The 27127-nt window shown below is 40.2% G+C and overlaps 1 protein-coding gene across 6 annotated transcripts in view; it reads left to right on the top strand.

The window, feature by feature from the left end:
• The first annotated feature begins 5314 nt into the window (after window positions 1-5314).
• The window catches only part of Bmpr1b (bone morphogenetic protein receptor, type 1B), a 332451-nt gene continuing 310638 nt past the window's right edge, over window positions 5315-27127 (top strand). For 4 of the 6 annotated variants that reach the window (XM_006500940.4, XM_006500942.2, XM_006500939.4 and 1 more), the window contains exon 1: window positions 5315-5755. The gene's annotated coding sequence lies outside the window, so the exon portion shown is untranslated. The remainder of the gene's footprint in view (window positions 5756-27127) is intronic. The other 2 variants (NM_001277217.2, NM_001277216.2) reach the window with 1 other exon arrangement.

Below are 27127 nucleotides of genomic sequence, written 5' to 3'. Positions count from 1 at the left end.
TAGGAAGTAAAGCAGAAGAAAGGTCAACAGTGTTGCAAAAATATCTTCTTGCCATTGAGATGTCCACAGCCAGTAATGTTGAGGCTGGCGTTACCCTAAAGCCTCTCCCCCTTGCTTTTTAATTATCATGGTTTGAACACAAGGTCTTGGATATGTTAGGCTAGGGCTCTACTACTGAATTCCAATCCAGACCTTTCTACTCCTTCTCCCCCCACCACTTTGATACAAGTTCTCATTATGTTGCTCAGGCTAGTCTTGAACCCATGATCTTCTTACCCCAGGCTTTGGAGTATCTAGAATAACGGGCTTGTACGACTACCAGGCCAGCTGTTAAAGCATTTTGATTTTATACCCAGCACAAACCCTGGACAGAGTTTGAATCCTCCACCTTTCGAACACTTCCACTAACTTAGAATAGGATTCTAACCCCTCTCCTTTCCCAGGACTGTAGGCAGGGTGCTGCTGTAGGCAGAGTACTGCTGTAGGCAGAGTAGTGCTGTAGGCAGGGTGCTGCTGTAGGCAGAGTACTGCTGTAGGCAGAGTAGTGCTGTAGGCAGGGTACTGCTGTAGGCAGGGTGCTACTGTAGGCAGAGTAGTGCTGTAGGCAGAGTGCTGCTGTAGGCAGAGTAGTGCTGTAGGCAGGGTGCTGCTGTCCCTGTGAGACTGTGCTGTGTGTGCTTTTATTTTCTAGGGCAGGCAGAAACTGCTCTGTATACTTCTTCCCGAGGCACACATTGTAAATATACCGTGAGTCAGGGAGAACATGGGGACGCTCCAAACTGGCAATCGCCAGAGAAGGAAAAAGTCATCAGGAACATGAGACACTAAAGAAACAGATGTAAGAATTACTTTTTATAAGTTTTGTTACAGAATTTTTTCCTAAGTCTCCACTTTTAGGAATTATGTAGGTGTACGGATCAGCATGGTCCAGGAAAAAAAAAAAGACCCAACAAACTTAGTTTTAGAAATTGAAAAAGATGCGAGGGCTGGGTGTGGTGGTAAATGCCTGAAAACCCAGGAGGTAGAGGTGGAAGATGCTGTGTTCCAACTCAGCCTGGGCAACCCAATCTCAGACTGAAAAACAGACTATGAGAGAAGGGGCCTTAAAGATAATGCTGCAGAAATGACATTTTATTCAAATGTAACTTTAAAGACAAGGAAATCACTTTTGTCTTTATATTTCATATTTTAAATAGTTAATGGTTTACTTCTATTTAAAGTGCAGAATTCTAGTTTCCTTTAAGCTAAACTAACTTGTCAAAGGAGTATATATTCCATGTTGGTTTTTAGTGTGTAATTGAGGTGGCTTTATATGAAATCAAATAAGATCAGAATAGCAAAGATTTTTGGAATATAACAGTCATTGGATGATGGTTTTATGTGTTTATTTTTTATAGTAATTTTATAGAAGTGGAGGAAAATATAGAATACAGACCAAAGAGAGAGCATGCTGGGTGAGAATTTCAAGATCATTACTGATATATTTGTCAGAGTGAATTACAATAATATACTAATTCAAATTAAATTCCATCAGATAAATAATAGCCATTCATACTTAACACTTGTCTTTTATACATTACATGTAAAATATGTCTAATTTAATTTAATGGAAGTTCCTCTTTAAAATATTTCATGCTACTTATTTTGGAGTACATACTAATAAAATATCATGAGGACTTGGAATTCTTTGAACTGCTTTTCTGCCCACTGGAGGAGTTCCCTGGACATAACTTATCAATACTTCTCACTCTGGACTCCTGTTTTTATCATGAAATCTGTTACAAAACATAAAAACAATATCCAATTTTGGGCTAAAACACCTATTTTTAGGAGACATAAAAGACTGCAAATAAAACATCAGAGAGGAGGAGAAGGAGGGGAGGGAGAGGGAGAGGGAGAGGGGAGAAGAACAGAGAGCGGTGTAAAGCAGCTAAAGGTTCCTCAGGAAGTCTGGCACACTCTCAAGCTGCACAGGCCACTGCCTGCATCCCCGACAACTCTCCTAAATGGCTAGCTGCTGAGAGCCCAGGGAAAGGCCATAACTGAATAACAGGGGAACTCGGTGTTCCTCTGTCCATTGTCAGATCAAGTCCATATGCTGTCTTAGTTCCACAGTCTTCAGCTTTTCTGTACAAGTCTGGTCACTGGATACTTGAAAAAAATGTCCCCACTGCTCCTGAAGCAGTCAGAACATTGATTGAGGCAGAGGTGCTGTAGCCAGACTGTCTGCTCGAGCACTGCCCCTGTTGTCAACTGTCTGGCCTGGGCCATGGTATCAAGCTTCTCCTAGCTTTTTTTCCCCTTCATTTGTAAAACGGAACTAAAACCATGCTCCCTTGCCTTGAGGTTTCAGTTGGCTGCTGGATCTGATCTTCTTAGTGGCTGCAACGAGCTGTAAACATTGCTTCTATACATTGCATAGTCACATGCTCCTGTATGAAGGAGCAGGTCCTTAATTTAACTGTAGTCCTTAACTAGAGTTGTGAGGTTGCGCCTTTATATTGTATGCATGAAGACAATCTACAATAACACTCTGCTAGACTACACCAGAACAACTGAGGAGCTAGGAAAAAAAAAAAAGGCTTCTTCTTTCTGTTGAAATAGTTCCTTCACCTGGTTCCTGAAGCAAAACTTAACCTTTCATTCCATGGCTAGCGATAAAATAGTTCCAAAGCACGGGGTGGAAAAGGTGGTTTTGAGCATCCTGTTCTTGCAGGGGACCTGAGCTGGACTCCCAGAATCCTCTTTAGGCAGCCTGTAACTCAAGAGAATCTGGTGGCCTCCACAGGTACTGGCACTTGTGTGCATATGTCCACACACAGACACACAGGAATACTGATAAGACAGATCTGGAAAAGGCATCTGCTTTAGGATGTGACTAACATGGTATGTCTTGAGTTTATGATAAAATTTAATAGTGTGAGGCATTTATAATCTGGAAATGAGGAGACAGAGGAGGGAAAGTTGAGGGACAAGAGGAAGTAGAGCGTATAGAAGTACATGCCATCCCACCTTAGGCCCATTCAGTTTCCCTGTATGGGATTTCTTAGAAATAGTCAAATCTAGTGTGCCTGGGCAAATGTCTTCCTTAGTGGGAAACACATGTGACAATAGCTGGACAGCCTTTGTCAATGTATGGCGATGCCTTGCTGCCTTTGTTTTTAACTGGAAGGCAAGACAAAATCTTGACTTAGCTGGAATTTGTCATGTAGTCAGATGAAGACCCTGACATCTCAAGTGCTCTTTATTGTTTTTGAGAGTACCTTGTAGGGTCACCACTCCTTGTCAGAAGCACCCTTCAACGTTACTGGTTATAGTCCCGCTTCAGGGACTATACCATGGATACACGATGGGGCAGGCAGACTCCCCCGGCGACACTGTTCATTTCAGGATAAATATACCCACCATTTACCAACTCATTAATAAACACCAGGAACCTCACTTGCTCCTAAGAGGGACCTGTGGGTCTCTTATATTTACAGGTGAAAAGATTTTATTTAACGCCCAGATCTTTTTCTTTATACAACTCTTTTGATCAATTGCGCCTGTATGTTTCTCCCTCTCTAGGTACCTTTAAATAGTCGTCTGAAAAATCCTCTGTCACCTTATGGTTTAACAATCCTCCCATTCTGCATCTTCATCTAAAGAGAGAAATCCTATCTCATTAGCCTAGCCAAGGTTGTCCCTGTTCCTCGCGCGCACACACACCACACGTGTTTATGCCACACCCTGAGAGTCTGCACTTAGAGCTGTGTGTTCATTCACTAAACGGCATCTTTCTTATTGTCTATGTCTACAATAGCTTATCTTTCTGTATTAGGAGTTTAAAGAAGGACAGATGCCATTAAATGTCAAATACCGGTGCCTGGCTTGCAATGGTTATTTGGTGCTGATTACTGTATGGCTAGCTTTGTGAACACTCTGTTGCTGCAGAGTGCCATATCCTAAGATCCTCCTTAAATATGGTTTATAGAGCCCTCTCATCCTTTTCTTCTACCCAGAGATTTTTTTTTTTAAAAGACTCTGTGCCCCTCTCCCCCATGACCTACAGAGGGTTTCAAGTACCTTTCTCTGTAACATCCAATTTATTTAAATTCAGTTTATAAGAACCTCTAAGGGAGAATCTTACACTTCTGTCTAGTAAATGTTATTAGTAATTCCTACATCACAGGGGTAGATCTATTCAAGTTTCTTTCCTATTTAAAACTAATGTCAGGAGACGAAAATGACAGAAAGTCTGATTGGGGGACAGATAGAAGGCAAGTTCACTGGTCACATACTTATAGTTAGGAAAGAAGAGAAAGACGATGCAGAAGGGGAGGGGGTGGGGTTATCTCTGACTCACAGAGTGAAGGCAACAGGTTGGATTCCACCTTTGCAGTTCTTTCAGCTCTAAGTCCTGACACCTGGGGTCAGCAAGGGCCCAATAAAGAGACACCAACAAGCAATTTACCTACTTAGAAAACTTCTAGACAACGTCTTACAGTCTGGCTTCAGGGACTATAACATGGATACACGATGGGGCAGGCAGACTCCCTTGGCGACACTGTCATTTCAGGATAAATATACCCACCATTTACCAACTCATTAATAAACACCAGGGACCCCACTTGCTCCTAAGAGGGACCTGTAGGTCTCTTATATTTACAGGTGAAAATATTTTATTTAACGTCTGATTCAGCTGGAACAATTTCAGAAGAAAGGGGATGAAATAAAATGGTAGGAATGAAATAGATCATAATGAGAAACTCATAAGAAATTCACTTCCGAGTGGCACAAAATAAAACTTAAGTCACACTTCTAACGAGGACAAACGGGGCTGCTCAACATGCTTGGAATTTAAAAAAAAGTGAGGAAATGAATTATGGTGGAAACTGGGCATCAGGCATTAGGAAGAAAAGATATTTGGAATTCATGAGATACCGCCCTGGGAAACAGTTGGCAAAATGGCTGAGTTGAAAGAGGTTAGCTATGCTCCCCAAATCTCCGGAGAAGCCGAATCACCTTACTTTATATTCATTTCTCCAAGAGTCGAAACACTTACAGACTTAGCCAGGAGACCACAGAGTAAAGATGTCAAATGCTTTCTCAAGCCAAACTGTAAAATTTCATCGAACACAAGTGGAATTTTTTGCGTTGCCTTTCATTGTTTACAATTTCAAAATATCTGTATTAAGGAAAAATTTCATTTTCCTAGGAAGCCTCACTCCATGCCTCAAGATTTCTAACCCCTCACCCGAGACTGTGGATCTAATTTGATGTGCACTCCCCTCCCCTTTTTTATGAGGTGTGTGACCAACGTTTCCATAACTTCTCCAAAGTGTCGCTGGCCCCGGAGAAGTTGAAGTTCACCGCGCTCTGCCATTTGGAGTCGGTCCCAGCTCGCACCATTCCGCGCTGCCTCCTCGCGCTTTTGTTTCTGGAAGCTGAAGGGGGCGTGTGGCAAGGCTTTTGGACCAGCCAGGGACGTTTGTCCGGCTGCAGCGCCAGGGATGCTCTGAGGACGGCTCTGGAGGTGGCTGGGACCGCTCCAGGCGCCGGGCCGCGTAATCCCTGCGCTAAGTGCTTGGCTCGCAGTCTGCAGTCACTAGTGGGAGCTGGAGAGGGCGAGTGAGAAAAATTCCAGCGGCGGCGGAGCGGGAGGAGGGACAGGAGCTACGGCGGCGGCGGCAGAGGCAGCGGCGGCGGCAGAAGTTGCCGGCGTGGTGCTCGTAGTGAGGGCGCGGAGGACCCGGGACCTGGGAAGCGGCGGCGGGTAAGGGGCGCTGGGAAGGGGCCTGGGAGTTCGGATCGGGGGTCTCCAGGGTAGCCCGCGCTTTGTGCGGCGATCGGGGTGGGACACGTGCTCCTCGGGGAGCGGGACACCCGGACAGCGGGGCGCTCCCGGGCCACGAGCGCTTGGGGGGACGCCAAGGGGCACCGAGCTCGGGACCAGCCACCTGCCTCGCCTGCTCCTCGGACCCGCTGGGAGAGCCAAGGCGCTCATGGGACAACCACACTCTTCGGTCCTCTCGCGCTCTCCCCTGCCCCTTAGTCACTCCATCCTCTCAGCCCTCTCCTCTTCCGAGTCTTTCCAACGTGATCCCATACTTAGTAGCTGACTTTCCCCACCTCTTGTCCTTTCCTCCTGTCCCTCTACACTATTCCCATCGGTTCTCTGCAGGGTGAGGTTTTTCTGACATTGGAGAAAGACCCTCCGGAAGTTGTGCAGGGCGGCAGGTATCTAGTTTCTCTGAGCCTCTCCAAGGAGGCTGAGTGCTCTGTGTTCTGAATGGGGACCTTGTGGCTTCTTTGAGTTATTAGGGACTGCTCTTTTCTTAGTCACCTTCCCCCAAGGTGAGGTCAGTTACTGTGAGGGGCCACAAAGGTGCCAGTGAAACAGAACAGAAGAAGGCAGCTGAGTAACAGAAGGTCCCAGACATATCCGCAGTGAAGCGGAACCACCTGAGAGAAGGCTCCTGGATTCTGGAAAAACAAAAGGCTCCATGAGTCCTCACGATGGAGTTCAGCTGAAGAACATTTGAAAAATAATATGAAAAAGCCCTCGGTGTGAGAGCCTCTTGCTGTCCTCACTGAGACTAAGTCTTTGCTTTTCATATGCATATTTTTGGGGCTCTTGGTCACAACTTCTCTAATTATTGTTTTGAGGGAAGTTAAGAGAAATGGTCTATGTCAACGGGGCACTTATGTTTTAAGAAAAAGTGATTTCAACTTTGTACTTTTATACCTCTTTACATTCTGCCGATCAAGGAGAATTATGTCTAACTGCAAAGAAAATAGGAAAGGATTTGTCAGTAATTTAAAAAATATGAGACATTCCAGGGATCAATAATTTCTTTGGAGCATTCTCATTACGAGGATGTTGTCGAGGATATTACATGTTAGTGAAATATGTTAGCTGTGACACACTTGGATCATTGTGTGGCAAAAAAAAAAAAAATTACGTGCGCGCTGCAAGCAAATCATATCGGCAATGGCTTTTTATGGAAAAGTTAGCTTGAAGTTAATTACTGCCATTCTCAGCTTTCTTTATTCCTGCATAGTGTACCTTTGTTTTGAGCAAAATATGGCCCAGGGCTACAAGACTGGGTCCAGTGTGTTATTTGTCCAATCTGAATTACCATTTAGAAAACCACCTTTTCCTTTTGGTCACAGGAGGCGAGTTGATGTGATCTCATTACACATGTGTGAGGGGCTGCTGATGAATTTTAGCCGCACTGATTTGTGAATATTGAAAACAAAATGTTGGGTTTTGGCGAGGTAGCAATCTTGATTTATGCCATGTTCATGAATCATCAGTATTGACAGCACCTTTGCCACGTTGTTTACCAGGTGCTGCCAGAGTGCAGTCAGGCAGGGTTGTCTGAAACCCCTGTTAGGTTATTATTGTCCCAGAATAACTTCTTACTACCCCTCGAGGAACTAGTGGCCTGCTCCAAAGAGTCTAGAACGTTCCAGGTGTTAAACATTATTTATTAAGAGGGATTAAAGTTTTCCTTGTAAACTTTGAAAACTGAGACAACCTGATAAAGTATTCTCATGATGGCAAATGTTGGTTTTGTTATTAATTTGAAAACATGGGGTGGTTTAAAATCATGCTTATCTCTTGGTATTAATAGGACGCCTTGCCTGTCTTCCTAAGCACCTGGTTAGTATTTATCATTCAAATTTTAGAAGCCAGCTATAGCTTTCCTGACTTTCTTCTCCCTCAGGATTCTTGTTGCACATCTCCTAATACTCACCTCTCTGGTGCAGCCCCTTACTTAGCTTTCCCTTGCTATTTTATGGTGGTGAGATTTTCAGAATTTTCATCAATAACGACAGTTCCTGATATCATATGGATTCTTAAACACTTCAAGAAGAACAATTGGTTTTCCACCCCCCCACCCCACTTCTTAGGTTCAGTGGGTCAGGGGAAGCAGATTATCATAGAATAACAGCAGACTACTGACTTATAAATAAGTAAGTTCCCAGCATCTTGTCATCATATTAAAGATGAAGAAGGTGAGGCCCAAGGAGATTGACACACAGGCTCAGAGTTCGTGACGCCTGTGGATGGTGGAGGGAGCTCCTTGTACGTTCTGAGCTGTGCCTCAGTCATTTCCATCAGGCCTATCTTGATTCCTTTCTTCCACAGAAGTGGGCAACTCTGTCTGCAATTCTAAGGGTTTCTTTTCATGCCAACTAATTATAGACATCAGTGAAACTTAACAACTTGTAATAGCTTAGGATCATTTTGTTACAGAGCACTGGCTTCCCAGTTTGATTGTATGGACCAGGAATTGCTACTAATGATGCCACTGGGCAGATCTGTTATTTTTACCTGCAAAGAACTTTTGAGTTCGAAGGATGTGTATATTCTTCTCTTCCGTGGCTACAACTTTTTGTGTGTGCCTTAAAAGTAGATGGGGAAGAGGGAAAAAAAGGGTTGGGTCATGTCAATGGCCATTCTTGAGGCTTGTTTTATCAACCAGAGGTCATCAGTGTAACTCCCATAAAACCCAGCTGCTTCACCTGTGACGTTCCTGGAAAGTCATGGTTGAAAACATCTGTCACAGATGAGTGGGAGCTTGCATGGCTGTCATTATAACATTCAGGAAGTGGAGGCAGAAGGAGTTGAGACCAACATGACCTAAAGAGTAAATTTTAGGCTACCAAAGGTTACAGGGCAAAATACCATCTCAGCAATGATGTGTCAAAACAAACAGAGCTCTCAAAAAAGAAGAAGAGAGAAGTGAAGACCGCAGGAGATGACATATGATGCTACTTTCGGGTACTTTTCTGTTTCATCCGCAGAAAGATGAAAGGATAATACATAGCTTACACCAGCCAGGTTTTCTAGATACATAATAGAATTTAGTATGTATGTCATTGTCTGGATTAACTTCGTTTTCATTTAAGTATCCGTGTGCCTGCTCTGGACACCTCACCATTACACATCATGCAGACATTGCAGACATGAGAGAAACACCGTCCTCCTCACTGAACTCGTTATACAGAGAGGGAAGAGGGGATTATATAAGCTCAAGTCTTCATGAAAGTCACCATTAGAGAAGTCAGGATTACGTGACAGGAGTGAGGGACTAGAATCAGGTGATCCAAGTGCATTCCTCCCCACCACAAAGCCAATTCCAAGGGTCCAGGGGGAAAAAAGGGTCACACACACGCTGGCCCGAAATGGCGCACAATAGAAATGGGCGTAGAGGTTCAGCCAGGCCGGAAGCATGAAGCGTTGGATTCACAGTACATTTTATTGCGCTCGATGGAGGTCTGCTCGAGAACTGAGCAGATGAGACCTCGCACATCTGTCTAGTGAGAACAGAGTGTCTGCAGTGAGGGGTTGTGGGAGACTGTGCGGTGATGCCAAGGGAGCCATTGATCCTTATCACTGAATGGGAGGGTCACTGGGTTGATTCATCTTTGCTCATTCAGTTTTCTTCAAGTGTTGGGGAAGAAACCTGTAACCCTGAGCCTTAGGCTAGGACTTAGTACAAAGCCCCACCCTCATCCCCCACCCACTTCCCCCCAGCCAGACATTACTTCCAAATGTCAGACTTAAGTCCCTTCGCACAATTTCCAGCTGCAACCTCCGTATCTTCCTTCAGAGGTCTCTTGGCTGCATGCTTGCTTCTCGGCTGGGGGATCGCAGTGCATTCTGGGAAGTATGGCATGCTCTCGGAGCTAAGGATGATGAGGGACAGTAGTCAGGACATGTGCGGTTTGGGTTTTTTTCTTTTGAAAGGGGGTACAGGCAAGGGGCCTTTTGTCCCCTCACTTCCTTTGTGGTAAGGGAGGCTCCAGAGGAAGCAATGCCAGTGGAAGTCCTTCAGGCTGAGTGGCTTTGTTTTCTGCCAACTTTGAAAACGTGGGAAGCTTCCTGAGGGGCTGCCTGGGCGGGCGGTGAGATCTGGACTTCACCCTCCATTGAATCTCAGCCCCTTGCAGGGCCATGAGAGTGGCAGATGAAATAATGCTGGATGTTTAGTTCATCTGAGTTACTTTTCCTCTTTTTCAACCACTAAATAAATGGCTGAACATGGCTGCCGCTTTAGCAGATACAAAGTAGTCGGGATTATTTCCCCCCTAAAGATTGTATTTGCTTCTTGGCTAAAGGAAAAGAAAAGTACAATTCAATATATGTATGTCTGTAACATTTCTTGCCTGGCTATATTGAGATAAACATTTTAGTCATTTTTATAACAGTTAGATAGATAGGGATTTAAATAAGTACAGAAACATCTGTCACTAGTTAATTTGATGATTAATGGCTCCAAAGTCATTCCAGGAAGTCAGTAATGATCATGGCTTTGTCTAAATTAATCTCTGACTAGGAATCAGTGTGTTTTATCTAACTAATACACTTTACAACCATCTATAAAAGGCACTAAATTGTCGGCTCTTTGGACGAAGTTGCTCTTCTGCTGTCGTCCAAAACTCTTTAGCCACCACACCACTGGCTTGGCCTGAAGTTTTCTCTCATTACAGAATGCAGTAGAGGACTCAATGTGGTTTTACCCCATTCTTCTGAGTTTAGACCTCTCCCCCACTGCTGCTGATCATTACCATATCACCCAGCTGTCCCTTCTCTACCTGTCTGCTATCCTTTCTGCCTTCCCCACCTCTGCCAAATATCTGTGCATCTCCACACTGACTGCTATGCCTGAATGTCCTTCCTGCTGATCCAGGACCAATCTCGACCCTTCTTGTTCACGTTCTGTGTTCAAGAAGATAACCTGGCTGAAGCACCCTGATTTCAGGTGACTCAGGTTGCTGGGCAGCTCAGCTAGAGTGTACAGGAGCAGGGAGGGTGGAGAGCAAAGTCCTGTGCAGCCTTGGTTCTTTCCCTGCTTCATTCTCTTGGGCTGCCTGTAGTGAAGGTCACTGCTCCCCTGGGGGTTCAGGTTCTGGTCTCCTGAGCACTTTGCTTTGCTCTTCTCTCCTTGGGCTCTGTTGCTCACAACCTATTGGCTGTAATTTATAAGTAAAACCTCCTCAGTTTGTGGGAAGCTGCTTGAGGGAAGGTCCTGTTTTCCATTCACTGGGTTTCTGCATGCTTCTTTCTCTCGGAGTCTTTGGGTTGATTAGAGCAGTTGGCCTTCCTTACCTCTGGTGGACAGTTGCCTTCTCTCCAAAACTGTAGGATGATCCTTGTCACACAGGCTCATGAACATGTTAGTATGTAGGTATTTTACTGCTAATCTTTTTACGGGTTTAAACTCTACTTAATAACCTGTGTTCTTTCTGTGCATAGGTGCTGCTGTTGCTGCTTGGCTTTCATTCAGGAATAGAGTGCATATTTATTTATAGGGTCATTTCGTAGACCCAGACACTGGGTTCTCTAGTGTGGATACACGAAAGGTAGTCTTGACCCTTGTTTGGAGTGTATGCTGGGGAGGGGGTCTGGGATAAACAGTTGAATACAGGTTTATGAATTTGGTTTGCTAGGAGGCTCAATGAGATGCTCTGATAAAGGAGAGAAGCAGGGGGAGGGGTGAGATGGGATCATTTGTGTGAGCCTATGAAGAACTCAGAATCAGGGGCGTGTGGACATGGCTGTCAATAATCTGCATCGGCTATGCAGGCTCCAAGTATGAAAATGTTAGAAGCTTTTCCTAATGACACATATGATAAATCTTCTCTGGGGGAAAATTAGAAGTTGCAGAGTAGCTTTAAGAAAATGGGTTTCTTGCCAGGTGTGGTGGCTCGAAGCTTTAATCACAGCAATGAAGAAGGAGAGGAAGGCAACACTCTGAGTTCTGGGCCAGCCATAGCTACCTGCCTCTGCTCCCTGAGTGCTGAAATTAAAGGCATGTTGATTGTATTTTTCATTAATTGTGCACTTGCAACTCGATTCTATATCAATATAGGTATTTTGAAACATATTTATTGTATAATCTGGAAATTAAGTCACAATGCTGTACACCCACTTATCTAGTGTTTTTTTTTTTTAAATAAGGATTAAAAAAAATAGGCAAGAATAGGCAAGAAGAAGAAAGAGTAGACAATAACTTCACCACAATAATAACTTCTGGAAATCAGAGATTCTTCCATGTGAGACTGCAAGAATTAATTACATAAATCATATAGCTCTATTATTTAATCAAAAGTCCTTTGAATCATGTCTTTTACCATACAGAAGGAGCCACCATTAACATTTTGGGCCTTTACAAATTGGATCTAATATTACTTTTGCTTCCTTCCAGTCTCTTTTCACTTGAATCTGTTTATACAATTTTTCTGCACTTGATGTGACTTCGGAATCTACATTTCTTTTCTTTCTTTCTGTATTTTTTTAAAAAAGATATTTTCTTTAATTACATTTCAAATGTTATCCCCTTTCCTAGTTTCCCCTCCAAAAACCCCCATCCCCTCCCCCATCCCCCTGCTCACCAACCAACCCACCAACTCCCGCTTCCTGATCCTGGCATTCCCCTATACTGGGGCCTAGAACCTTCAGCGGACCAAGGGCTTTTCCTCCCACTGATGACCAACTAGGCCATCCTCTGCTATATATGTAGCTAGAGCCATGAGTCCCACCATGTGTTTTCTTTGGTTGGTGGTTTAGTCCCAGGGAGCTCCAGGGGTACTAATTAGTTCATAGTGTTGGGGAATCTACATTTCAAAAGACCTATCTATCTATCTACCTACCTACCTTCCTTCCTTCCTTCCTTCCCTCCTTCCCTCCTTCCTTCTTTCCCTCCCTCCCTCCCTCCCTCTCTCCCTCCCTCCCCAATTCTGAAAACAGAGACAGTATGGATGAGGATGGTGTATGTAGAGTAAGTTTCTCCTTCAATTTAAGTGTTCTCGAAAAGCACCCAGTGAGAAGTTGGCAACTCTTTTTAAAGGACCTGGAGTAGGTGACTTCAGGTTGTTTTAATTTTTATGAGTCATCTCAGTGTTGAAGCCAATACCTAGATGGACTAGAAGGAGGCCATGACCAGACTGCTTTAAAGGTCTTGCCTACTCATCCTGAGTGCCTGTTAGTCAACTTACATAAGGAAAGGTTATCTAAGAAAAGTTAAAGGGAGACATTCTGAAGGAAGTATAACTACTACTGTATGTGCATGCATGTGTGTGTGTATGTGTGTGCGAGTGCGTGTGCATGTGTAGGTACTAGGTGTCCATGCATGTAAGCACACATAGTGTGGTAGCCAGATGTTGACATCAAATACAGTCCTTAGGTGCTTTATACCTTATTTTTTGAGACATGGTCTTTTATACAACTTGGAAGCTGGCTTGTTTGACTAGACTGACTGGCCTGCAAGTTCCATTGTTCTCCTGTCTCAGCCGGTACAGAAATGACAGGCATGAGCTGCCACACCCAGCCTGTGTGTGTGTGTGTGTGTGTGTGTTTCCGTTTCCTTTTCTTTCCTTTCTCTTTTCACCTGGGATTTTGAGAATCAGCCTAGGTCCTTGTGGTTGTGCCTAATTTTCAGATGGAAAATCTGATCTCTTCATTGCATAATTTGAGGAAGAATTCTAATAATAAGCCTTTTAGCTTATATAATTTTAGGATGAAATAATACTGAATTTATATGACACATCATAATAAAGCTACCCTCTATGAAACAATGCAGGTTTTTCCTTTGTGCATGTCAAAGACGATGGATGTTGGAACAGCTGACAGTTACCTGCTTGGCAAACCATTCTCCGTCCCAAGTCCTCCCTCAGTGAACAGCTTCTAACCTTCAATTCTCTTGATTAAATCAATCACTCCTTTAAAGACTTATCTTTAACATCTGTACCAAATAAAAATATTTTAACTCTCTCTGAAGAGGAAACTCATGCTACATTGTTTAATTGAATTAAATTAGCTTTTCAGAGACATTTACCTAGGAGCTGTTTCTGGAATCAATTTGGAAAATGATCTTTATTCTGTAGCATTTAAGTTTGATTATGTTTTTCTTGGTGATTCTCCGTGGACCTGATTTACTCCTTGCCTCAGTCATCAAACCCTGGAGATTTTTTTTTTTTTTTGTAGTCAAATTAGGCATTTCCTACATCACGATTTTGCATATTTATGAAATACTGTGCACTTCCTCCTTAAATGTGGAGGTTTAAGGCATTCTTAATTCCTAAGCATAGACTGCATTTTATCATTTTAGGATCCCATAGAAGTTTCTGTAGCTGAGAGGACCACACGTTGAACTTCAGTTCTCCCAAACCTGCTTTACAAATAGAAATTTTAGAGAAAAGTAAGGGATTTTGTTGAAAAAAAAAAAAAGGCAGTTAATGTAAGGCCTTCTGTAGATACATTGCCTTGACACATTGTATATTTCATGTTCATCAAACATTGGGTTGCTGCCTTTTATTTGCATTCTCTTTTAATTACTATTTTATGAAACCATGAAGAGAAAATTCAAAATTGCTTTAAAACCCCAGATTTCTTACAGAGTTTCTCCTCAGTGATGATCTTGCAGGATATATTTTTGTATGCGTGGTGTAAACACTCTAACAGTGTCTTCCTCTTCTGATTATATCTGAAACCAGCAGCTGAAGGATTAAAAAAAACCAAAGTAATGGTTATGTGTCATAATTGGAATGTTTGGAATTGCGTTTTTCCCCCAAATTCTAGAGTATATGAGCAGTATCATTTTTTTTTCTATGCACACCTCCACTCTAACTCTTTCTGTTTCTTTCCATGCTTTGTCTCTATCTTGCTTGTGGACTTACTTGAGATCCCAACTTTCCAGCAACACCTTTCTCGAAGTCAAAGAAATTAAAACATGGACTTTGACCCTGAATACTCAGTTTTACCCCCTTTACACCACTCTTTGTCTGATTGTTACTTTGATTTTTAATAGGCATTTTCTTTATACCTTAATGATATGAGCTAATAATGAAGGACCCATGAGTAGAAACTTCCAGTTTCCTTGGAAAATCGGTTATGTCAAATGATGGTTTGCTGGGGCACACTGAATGAAAGGATGTCATGCTAAAGCAGACACATCAAAGAATGTTTTCCTGAAACAGACACAGATGACGGGATGTTTTGTTATAGCATACACGTGAAAGGAAGAGGAATGAAGGAATATAAATATGACCCCACAGAGAGAGGAAAAAGAGCATTGTTTTGGTTTGCTCTGCCTCACTATTACTAATGGCACACATGTATTGGTTCTCCTTACATTGCATTGTTGAGCTCCACTAGTGGTGATGCCATAGAGAAACTTTCCCAAGAACTTCTCATGAGGTTCCTGCAGTGGCTTGCTGCTTTGGTGGCCTTGCCTTGGGCCAGCTGGTGAGTCTTTCAGTCTCTTCAGGATTGAACTACAGCTGCTAGTTTCTGCCTGGTCTCTGATGAGAGGACCATGGCTGCTGAGTCATGTTTGGTGTTTGCTATGGGACTGAATTTCTGACCAAGAAGATGGAGCTCACCCCCAAAGACCTATTGCTAAACAGGTCCACTTCTCCCATGCCCTAAAAACTCTTTTCTTCCGCTACTTCTGTTGGGTGGAGGGCAAGAGAGGCTGAACCCTTGTTAAAATAGGCTGCCAAAAATTTATGCCTTCAGATACACTTCCTTTTTGTATAAAATCACTTGATTATGTAATTTTACTCAGAATTTTTTGATGTAATATCTATATTTTAAACATTCACAAAAGAACTTGTCAGGTCAAAGAGGCCAACAAAGACAAATGCATTCATTGTATATATTGTAAATGCCTAAAAATATTCCTTTCATTCTCTTGCACAATCCTGTCAGTATATAAAAACACCTTAAATTGTGTCATGCAAGTTTCATCAGAATGTCTCAATCGCTCATTTTATTTGAAATTTCCAGCACTTAAGCTTGTGATTTGAAAGTTATGATTGTGCATTCTTACATATTTTTCTTCAAACTCACTAGCATGTACTCTGGCTTAACATAAGTCTATAAATTCCTTTTTTGGCTTCACTTCTTCAAGCCCTGGAAGGTATAATGCAGTTTAACCATAATATTTTATATTTGTAACATGTGAATAATGCCTTCATCACAAATGGAATTAAATATTTATGTAATATGGATGAATTTGATGCCATATTGTAAATCAAGAGTGTGAAAGAGATAATTCAATCTTACTTTGAAGAGAAGATATGCTTAAAATTTTAGATCATAGACTACCAAAATAATAATGCGGAACATAAATAGGCTATATATGGAAGGGAAAATGAGTCATTGTTGGGAAGACTCGTGAAGTTTGGAATTGATTTAGTTCACTACTCCATCAGGGATATGTTAGGGAAGGCTAGGATTAGTGTTCTGTAAAAACAATCTTTGTGTGTTTTTGTGTGCAAGTGCAGGTGTGTCTGTGTGTCTATATGTCTCTGTGTACCATGATATACATATGCAAGTCAATAGACAACCTTCAGTGTTTGTGCTCTCCTTGTTTGAGACAGGCTCTCTTGTTCTCAGCTTTCTATGCCAATCTTAGCTGTCCCTTGAGATTTGATGGATTCTTCCATCTCACCATAGGACCATGCATTTGTGCTGCTACACCAGACGATGTGGGGTCTGGACATCTGAACTCAGAATCTCATGTGTCACATGAACTCAGAACCCCTGACACCTTTATAGCTGAAACTGTAGCCCAGGGGGGACATTGAACTCCTTTTGTGTCCACTTCCTTGTTTCATAGTTATAGCTGTGAGCTAACATGCCTGCCTTCTATGGTTTCACTTTTAAAAGTTAATAGTTTATGAATGTCTTGGTTTCCCTCCTTCTAAAAGACCATGGTCTAATGTTAATGAAATCATGGGTGGTCATGGAACTGGTTAGGACTATTTGGCATTTCTCCGTTCTTAGATTTGAATTTTAGTCTTCCACCAAAGTAGATACTCTCAAAAATCTACTGAAAGGGGCAATGGTTTTTTGAGTCTGACTGCATCACCCTGACTATGATCATCCTACAATGTGCTGTCTTTGCATCTGTTGTGTTTGCTTTGCCTTTCTTCCTGTAAAGATCTTTCTCGTTTTACTTCCTACAGCTCTCTTGTACTCCACTGGCATCATTTCATTCACTTATATGGGTTTTTATGTTTTTGATAACATTTTTTTTTATTCACCTAAGTTTGGAGTAGGAGACTGTGCTAGACTAGAGCTGCCGTCAGCATTGTAAGCAGAGAAAAATTTCCATCTTGCTGATTGCTTGGTTTTGCTTGGCAGTGCTGGAGAGGAAACCTGCAGCCTTCTGCACACTAGGCAAGTATTCTGCCATCTTGCTATGGCTTGGGCTCGAACTCTGTCTTTAAATACGAAGAGAACAATGTTTGTGTTCTGAAATGATGTTCATGTGCTTTGGGGGATATGAGACCACAGTAATGCACCATCTCAGAGGTCTCTTTCAGGCTTTTCCTTTACAATAACCAAGGCTCATTATCCTGGAAACTACAATAACTATAGCATTCCGATTTGAGTCTTGGCACCCTCATCTTAGTAGTCTGTAAAGATTTGGAAATCTTATAAGGTTTTCCCACTGACTTGGCATTTCATGTGCTGGAAAACTTTAGTCTCTTTTGTAGAGCTGGAAAATATAATCTACATTTCCTCTTCTCCATCGTTTGTAAGGTCTTTAACCAGAATCACTTCCAGTGCCTTCCCTGATTACTCTTTTCTGGTGAAGTAATACTTTTTTCTTTTAGTATTTGCTTCTCTTCTCCAATAAATGTTCACTTAATCCTCTGATGACTAAGTTCTTTTTAATAACTTCTGTTATTTTGGAACCTTGAGCTTTTAAAAAATATTAGTGGATTATATTGACTTGTTTTTCTTTTTAGGCGCTACATAATTTTTAATTTACTAAAAATGATTACCCTGTGATACAATCAAAGCCGGCCTTCCCCCATTATGTTTGCCAAATTCTTCAGTGAGCTTATGTGTTAGCATATACTCACAAACTTGCCAGATTGGCAAGGAGTAGTTGCAACAGAGTAGGGAAACATGAAGAAGTCTGGTTTGAAGACGTGAGTTTTGAGCATCTGCTCAAATGAAGTCATGCAGGAGTAAGAAAAAAAAGATACCATAGTAGTCATTGTCTAACCACCCATTGAAGACTCGGTTACTGCCTCTTCTCTCAACAGGGGAACTGACCTCTGCAGAGTTGCTTTCGTCAGGTGAAAACCCTGGGTGGCCACCCTGAGTCTTCACTGCCACAGCCAGGCTCAGATATTGGAACCCATCTTTTGCTTGGTTTGAAGGCACAAAGGCCCTTGGCCCTGTGGGCCTGGAAGTTTAAGCTTAGAAAGGCTTTGGATATGAGTTAGAGACTTGGGTATGACAGTGCACGCAGGACTGTGTAAGGTGCTGTCCCAGTGAGAAGACTGGTGAGTTAAAGAATGCTTAAGAACAGTGTGGTTAGTAATTGTATTCTGAGAATAATGAAGGGGAAGGAGAGGGTGCTCTGCTAGGGATGGTCCTTGGTGGTATTCCCGACCCGGGTTGTGGTTTGTGGAAAGCCCAGGCTTTGCTCCTTAGTACCACGGTTGGTAAAAGAAAATGTTCAAGTTGTTTGCAGAAATGTTTTTGAAATAAAATGGTGACGCCATCTCTTACTTATGTAACATTTCTGTTCATAGATTATCTGTGGATCCGTCTGTCCGTCCTTCCTTCCTTCCTTCCTTCCTGAAGTGAGACTACCATCACTTCTTACAACTCTCTTTTTTTTTTTTGGAATCCATGTGTTGTGTGAGTGGTGTGTTTTTGAGGAGATATTTAGTCAACATTGATTTCGTACAATAATATTTTGGTAGAGTTTGAAACTCAGGCAGTTCAGATAACTTGTTTATCATAGAACATTGCGAAAAAGGAGAGTCATTTTAAATTGACCAGTTTATATGAAATGCTGTTTGAAACTGAAATTTAGAGGAGGCATTCTAGGTATATGCATGTAGTTGCTTGCCTTGCAAAAGAGCTCACATTGAGTTTTGAGAAGAAATAGGAAGGTTGCATTAATAACACAAGAAAGACCCATAAAAGGAGTTTTTCATCCCGAACCTCATAAATACATTTTCTCTGTTTGTAGATGATGCTGGGTGGTCATTTGTGATCTGTTCCCAGCAGGCCTTGGGGCATGGAATGAAACAAGACTGCATGCCAGGCTGGTTGCACACTGCTCCCCAAAATATTGTTGTCTGCCCTTACCCTTTGTTCCACAGGAACTTTCCAGAAAGAAACCCCCTCTTCGGTTTAAGCACCTTATTATTATTATTTGTAAAATACATAAGAATATGGCATATTAACTGTGGCAATGAAGTAAGTCCAACTAAAGACATCTTTAGATCCCCAAATAATCACATTAAATATTTATTCTTGCTGCATGGAAAGCAAGTTTAAAATGAATTTCAGCATTAAAATAAAAATACTAATTTTTCTTCTTAATGCTTAATATTTAAATATTAAAGGTACTCTGTCAAATCAGAACATTTTGCTCATCAAGTAATTACCAATTGATTTTCTAAAGCAGTATAGATCTAATAAGAACACACAGAGTTAAGCTGTAATTTCCAACAGATAGGGGGCTTCTTTACTGACTCCTTAGATTCTAAAATACAATTTTTCCATTATGGGAAATCTGTTTATGTCGGGCATAAATAATCCGATATTTGCTTTGCTAATGATCCAGCTTATGTGAAAATCACGTTACCGGATTTAATGATGTAACCTCTGCTCTGCGACCTCGTGTGTTCTGGAGGCTTGGGAGGCTTGTCAAGGGCATTTCCTTTTATTTATTTTAATTTTACCTGCCATTTAAAGCATTGAGTGACCCTTCATAATTTTATTATGAAACCGTAAAATAAGGAAGGACTAGTTGATTATTTTTTACTTTAACTTTTGTAATCTCATATAATTCAGGTCTTCTTTGTGTTCTCATTTTTCAGGTCAAATGGTGATGTGTTTGCAATGTCTCATCACAGTAGCAGGTCGGGTAGCATCGTACATTTTAAGTATTTATTGTTCTTACTTTATTTTTTATCTCTGTTCCCTCTTTCAGTCGAGCAGCACATTGAGCAGGGACTTGATGGGGAGGCAGGCAAAGGAGGATTAACCCTCAGGTGAATGGATCCAATTGGCATTGGCCACCTCACTGGATCTTAAATGCTCTGGTCCTGTCACCTTGCTTGACAATTGTAGATCCACAAGTTCTTAGAGCAAGCCACTATTAACTGCTTTAGATCGTCTTTGCCTTTATGTAGGGTTTTGGAATCTCAGAGACCAAAGTGAGTGAATTTATTATCTAAGTCCTTTTATCAGCTCTAAGATTTTATGTGTGTTATATTGAGAAAGTTATCATGCTGCTGTTTCCAGACAGGGCTTATGAACATTTTACTTGATGATAGCAAATGGTTTTGGTCAAGGGGCAATAATTTTGCCGCAATTAATTTCTAATTCTCTCTTGGAATTATTTTTTTATAAGAACCTTAAAGCAGTTGTTCAAAAAGATTTTGTTTAGGTCTAGATTTATCTTCCTGTTTGATTATAATACATGGGATTATAATGGCTAATTTTACAAAAAAGCATATAATAAACTAATTTCTTTGATTGAAATCACTTTAATCACTAATAGATAATTTCCCTATTAGCCTTCTTGATTAATTTTTTATGGCTTTCAGTACTAAGTTTTCTCTTCTAAAATGCCTTTTAATAGATCTATGCAGATCTCGCTGGATCTGAGTGTTGTGTGGCTAAACTGTTTCCTTCTTTTAAAAGTTAGCATCCATTGTATTCTTTTCCTAAAATTCTAACTATTTGTATTGTTTTGGGATTGATGAATAGACTTCTTTAAAATGTACAGGAAACTTAATATATTTTCTTACCTTCAAGTTGATCAGTAACTTCCTTTTAAGAGACTATAATTTTATTTAGCAGTCAAGTCTATTGTTTTTATGTGGGTTGTATTTCAGTGGTATTTTCTGCATTAGCCATAACAAATTTTTAATCCCAGCATGCCTCTATGTTTTTATAGTATGTCAGCACGTGCTAACAGGAAAATTATACTTATCAATCCAACTGAAATGTAATTGAGGAGACAAATTGCCGAAGTCCCTCACAGTTCATCCTGGAGCATTTGCTGTTAGTACAAAAGAAGAAGGTCCTACTAAATACTATGGACTTGGTTTGCATGCATTTTTTAGTGTCTTAATACAATAAAAGGGAATTTAGAGTTCTGAAGAAATGGTAGGAATCCACCCAACTCCCTGCCCCCAATAGCAAATGGGTGAGGGTTTATGATACTAAAACTCTTGACTCAGAATGAGAAAGAATATAAAACAAAATAAGCCAATTCCCTCTTTATATGTATGTGTTTCTTGGAAAGTTGAATTGCACATGAACAGAATAACCCATGTGTGTGCTCTATACGTGTAGTTTTATCCGTGAATTTTCACAGTGCTACTTACTCTTCTTGCCTCGTTCTCATCAGCATCGAACTCCTTGTACAGTGATGCATCACACAGAGACATCCTCATCCAAGTAGCCGAGTGCTTCACCCCTTTCTCCGTCCTGCCCCCTCACTTCCCCTCCACACAGTCTGCATCTTTCCATCATCAACTCTTCTCTTTTATAAAGTCATGCTTTCTAGGTTCTCTATATGTGAGAAAATGTGATCTGTATCTGTGGGTCTGGCTTATGTCGCTTAATGTGATTACCTTCAGTCCCATCTATTTTCCTACAAATGACATAATTTCATTCTTTTTTTATGGCTGAAACGCTGCTCTGTGTGTGTGTGTGTGTGTGTGTGTGTGTGTGTGTGTGTGTGTGTGGTGTGTGTGTACATACTACATTTCCTTTATCATAACCCACTTTTGGAAGATACTGTGTCAATCACACTGTACCACTCAACTTGGCATCCCCTTCTCCATTGGAGTTTCCCGTCTTCTGTTTTTAATTACATTGATTTGAATCAATTTTTAATTTCTAATTTATGGAACTGATCGTGTATTTCTAGAAATGGATGTTAGGGTTGGCAGTTGGGCTCTTCAACTCTGTGTCCTGTCCTGTAAAATAGCAGTAAGAACATCAATTCAGAACACCTCAGCATAGCGAAGGGCAAGTAGAGATAGTCTCACCCCTAACCAAGAGGCTATTTGCAGTTGATTGCTGGTGGGAGAGGGAACACAGTTTTCTCCAGTGGAGCATCCCTGGGTCTATTGACCTCATTCTATGGTAGGCCACAGGCCCAGGAGTAGTTGGTCAATAAAAAGCAGACTGTGTGTCTTTTATTTATTTTTTATTTTATTTAATCTTTTTTTTTTCACTCCAGATTTTATTCCCCTCCTGGTCCACCCTCTGATTGTTTCCCATCCCATACCTCCTCGCTCCCCTGTCTCCATGAGGATGTACCCACCCCCGTGTGTGCCTTTTTTTGTTGTTGTTGCTGTTGTTTGTTTGTTCGTTTTGTTTTTGTCTTTTGTCTGTTTTGATTTTCTTTTTAGTTTGTTGTTGTGGGGATCTTGGAGGGAAGGAGAGAGAATGAAATTGGGTGGTTAGGGAAGTGAGGAGGTTCTGGGAGGAGTTTGGGGAAAAAGGGATATGATCAAAATATATTATATCAAAAAGATGAATGCATAATTCCTTAAAGAAAAATAACTCTTTTAATGTTAATTCATTTCAAAATGTTGAGGAAACTTATTTCTAATAAAACAAATGTCAAATTAAAATGTAAAAGCGAGAGTATCTGTCCATGGAAGATGGTGTGGGAGTGAGATGCTACACAGCTTGTTCCTAGCGTCTAGCAATGCTCTCTAAGTATGTGCTCTCTTTCTATTTCAGTTCTCGATATAGCACCGACAGCCTGCCTTACTGGTTACTGTATGTCGATGCCTTTCTAAAATAGAGTGAGGGGAATTTACAAAGCCAGTTGATCAGTTTTAATGAGAAAGTATTTTCTTATAAATTGTTTCCAGCTGTAGACCTTTTTCAGTTACAAATATTCATATTTAAAAATGTAAGTGTTTAATTAGAGATAAAAACATTGTAGAGACAAGCTTGTACTCTTCCCTTATTACTCAATTTGGTATCCTTCCATTTTCATTTCAAATGATTTCCTCTAAACAATCAGGCCAATTGTATATTTTTAGTGTGAATGACATTTTCTCTTGGATGGATTATGGAAAGTCTGGTTAACTTTAGCACTATTGGAGCTCGAAGAGACATTAATATTAAACAAGTGTTTAGTTGCAGGACATGATCAAGTTTACATTGTTGCAGAGCCTTAATTAAACTTTTATTAAACTGTGTAAACCACGATCCAGTTTGAAAGTAGATAGACATCTGTTTCAAATATTATTACTACAGCTAGAAATTAATAGCCCTTTTCTTTTGAGTCTGAACATTTCCCTTAGGAAGCCTTCATTTGCCTTTTCTCATGCTTGTTTCTCTTTGTAAGTAACTTTGAGGCATGGATTATTTTAAAAATCAATTTTAGTAATTTAGAAAAGCATATGAAATAAAAGCAGGTTAGTCTTTGGAAATATTCTATTGAAGAATAATAAACCAAGACTCCTTCTTGTTTTATGTTCAAACCAAAGCTTGGTAGTTTTAGTAAGGCACCACATTATTGTGGCTGTCTTCACCTTGGTAGCCACCATGCTGTCTACCCTCCTGCTTGCTCTGTCTTGCCTTTTCCTTTGGAAGTGATGACAAAGTCTAGACAAATGTTTGCATTATTTTGCTCACTTAACAAACACAGTCACATCGCCTTCCTTTGTGCTGGTGATCCCGAAAGAGACTTCAGGGAACATAACTTGTAGTTAATTTTCTGTTTATTTCTCATTCTGAAAAGAAAACTGCATATCTTATTTCATTCAGAATTATTTATGCTGTCTAGATCACAAAATACCAGCATTTACATTTATGTTAAAGAATGCTTATGAAAATAGTTGAAATGCACACACTTTGTTGTTGTAAAATGCAGAACTAGTTCTTTACTAGATTGCTGCCTCTTAGTTCTTCAGCATCTGATTATTAGTGAATGTTGGGTCAATGGAAATAATATTAAAAAGGCGGGGAAGAAACTCGTTTTCTTATACTTTGTCTTTCGTACCTTCTTTAAGTCATCATGGTCCACATCATGGTCATATTGAAATTCTCTTAGGTCCTTAATCCATTTGCAGTTGAATTTTGATTGTGGGGTATGAGTGAGCTTTCATTTTCTATATAACCAATTCTCCAGATGAAACCTTTGAACATGCCTATTCCTGAGTGATTGTACATTCATTACCACTCTCTTATGTTGTTTATTTTTCCCCCTCTCTCTCCATGAGACTCTTATTGGTTTACTTGCTATTCTTGAAGATAGTACTTCACTGTCTTCCTAAACTGTCATTCTGAGTTCTGCTACCTACTTGGGTATGTCCCTTCATTTCTGTGTTTTATTTTGTTTTGTTCTTGTTTTATTCTGTTTTGTTTTGAAGTCTAGGCTTTCTTCTTTCCACTAAGTTCCATAGTAAGCTTTTCAAGTTTTTGTTGTTGAAATTCCAGTGAACTTAAATGTGACTTTTATCATCTCTATGTTTACAGTCTTTTTCTTTCTATGAGATGTGGCATATTTTGTTAGTTTTTTTTTAATATTCTAATGAAATTTCACTTCTTAAGAGATATTCTTCAATGAAACTTGGCACATACTGTGTTGTAATTGCGCCTAGATATTTTATCTTTTTGTTCTTTTGAAAAATAAAACTTTAAAGGGTTTCCTAACTTTTTTGAATAAAAATTCATCTGTTCCTTATGTCCTGTTATTGGCAGGATTTTGACTATGGATTTTTCTTTCTTTCTTTCTTTTTTTCTTCAGAGAGACCTTTTTTTTTTTTTTTTTTTTTTTTTTTTTAATGAAAGCATTTGTGTTACTTATAAGTCACCATGTTATCCTTTACTTAATCTAGTGTGGTGGCTAGGAACATAGGATAATGTGGGATAGAAAGAGTGGTTGTACTCATATTTTTCATTTTCTTTTTTATGAATTATTTTATTTATATTTTAAATGTTATCCCCCTTCCAATCATCCCACTCCCTCTCCCCTTCTCTTCTATGAAGGTGCTCTACACCCACCTACACCCACCTTACCCCTCTAGCCTTCCCCTTCTCTGGACCAAAAAATTAACAATTAATTAAATTCTCTTAAATTAAAGAGATTCTCTTAATTAAATTAATTAAATTCTTTTTCTTTGTTGGGTCTTTGTGTGATTTAGGTATTAGCGTAAATGTGGCTTCATGGAATGAATTGGGTAGTGTTCCTTCTGTTTCTATTTTGTGTAATAGTTTGAGGAGTATTGATATTATGTCTTCTTCGAAGGTCTAATAGAATTCTGCACTAAAATCATCTATCCCTGGGCTTTTATTGGTTGGGAGATGTTTAATGATTGCTTCTATTTCCCCTGTTGGTTATGGGACTGCTTAGATAGTTTATCTGACCCTAATTTAACTTTGGCATGTGGTATCTGTCTAGAAAATTATTCATTTCATCTTGATTCTCCAGTTTTGTTAAGTATAGGCGTTTGTAGTAAGATTTGATGATTAATTTGCTCAGTTTCTGCTGTTATATCTCCCTTTCTTATAGAGACAAATTTCAGTGTGTGAGTAAAAGAATAATTGTTCCTGGCATTTTGTTTTGAAGCAGATTCTCATTATGTCTCTGTTGTACCCATTTTTAATTTTAAGTAATTTTCTCCTATATGCTATTTAATTTATTTAATTATTAATTTATTTAATTATTAATTTAATTTTAAGTAATTTTCTCCTATTTTACTTTGGATTCGTCATAAGTGGGTACTTAATTAGTTTTGGTATCTTTGATATTGTAACAATTTTCCATCCAATCACTTTCTGTGGTAGAATTATTTATTTTCTCTGTTAAACTAGTGTAATATTACTGGGACAGTTTCTTTTAATCATGATGTGTATTTGTGTATTTAGCTATATACTGCTAAGATTTGGTTTGTTAATCTCATTTAGGATTTTTACATCTATATTTAAGACTAAGATTAGTGCTTTTAGTAATGAAAATGTAAAAATAACTTTTATTGTCTATGACCACTAGCCACCAATCTAAGTTCTTGATTTGTCTGGCTTAGGTGATCTGTTTAAACAGAATCACGCAACACATTATCTTTTGTCCACTTAATGCTTTTAAACTCCAATTATACTATAGCAGAAGCTATTACTTATTAATTTTTATTGTCAAGCCAATTTTCAGTTTTGTAATTCCGTTGCACAGATTGACCACATGTTTGTTCATTAGTAGATGGACATTTGGATTGTTTATACTTATGACGATGTTAATAATGTTTGTGCCCAAAGGATTGTGTGCACGTGTATTTTGCTCTTTCTTGGGAGCATACCTGGAAGTGTCCCTTCTGAGTTATGCGGCAAATCTCTGTTTAATACTTTGAGGAACAATTGCAATATTTGCTGAATTGGTTACAGTAGTTTACAGCTCAACAATAGTGTACAAGGTTTCCAGTCGTTCCACACCTCGCAGATCTGAGGACAAGTGGCCCATTGTGCTTGCATTTTCCATATCAAATTCAACCAGAAAAGGAGCTAGCGTGTTTTGAACATTGCCTGTCTTAGGTATGCACATAACTTGCTCTTCTAAGTCCCTAGCTGTAAAGAATTAACAACCATATATATATATATAGCACCTATTTTCTGCAGTCATTGAAGGTGTACAGAACTATAAACACTTAGCCACTTTACAAAGTCACTTGAGTATTGATGCCTTTCAGAGTACAGGAGATATCCTGGAACTAATCCTTGTAGATACAGTGGAACAATTGTGGTTTTGTTGGCAGCCATGCTAGTAGATAGATGTACAGTGATTTCTTCTGATAACCAATTTGTGTCTTAATGATGAATACTTATGCCAGATATCATTTTGGTCATTTCTACATCTGAATTGGACTAATACATGTTCAGATCCTTTTGCCTATTAAAAGGCTATTAGTTTGACTTGAGAGTTCTGTATTTCATATATTCTGAATACAAGCCTGTGTCAAATACACGAGTTGCAAATGTTTTCTTCTGTAATGGGGAGGGGGAGGCTCCTCCTCTCCTCCCCTCCCCTTCCCCCTCCCCTTCCTCCTCCCCCTTCTCCCCTCCCCTCCCCTCCCCTCCTTCTTGAGATAAGCTCTCACACTGCAGCTCTGGATAACC

The sequence above is a fragment of the Mus musculus genome, chromosome 3 (assembly GCF_000001635.26).
Source record: "Mus musculus strain C57BL/6J chromosome 3, GRCm38.p6 C57BL/6J".
NCBI classification, from domain to species: domain Eukaryota; kingdom Metazoa; phylum Chordata; class Mammalia; order Rodentia; family Muridae; genus Mus; species Mus musculus.
The sequence above is the reverse complement of the archived record's forward strand: the minus strand, read 5'-3'. Positions and strand labels throughout refer to the sequence as shown.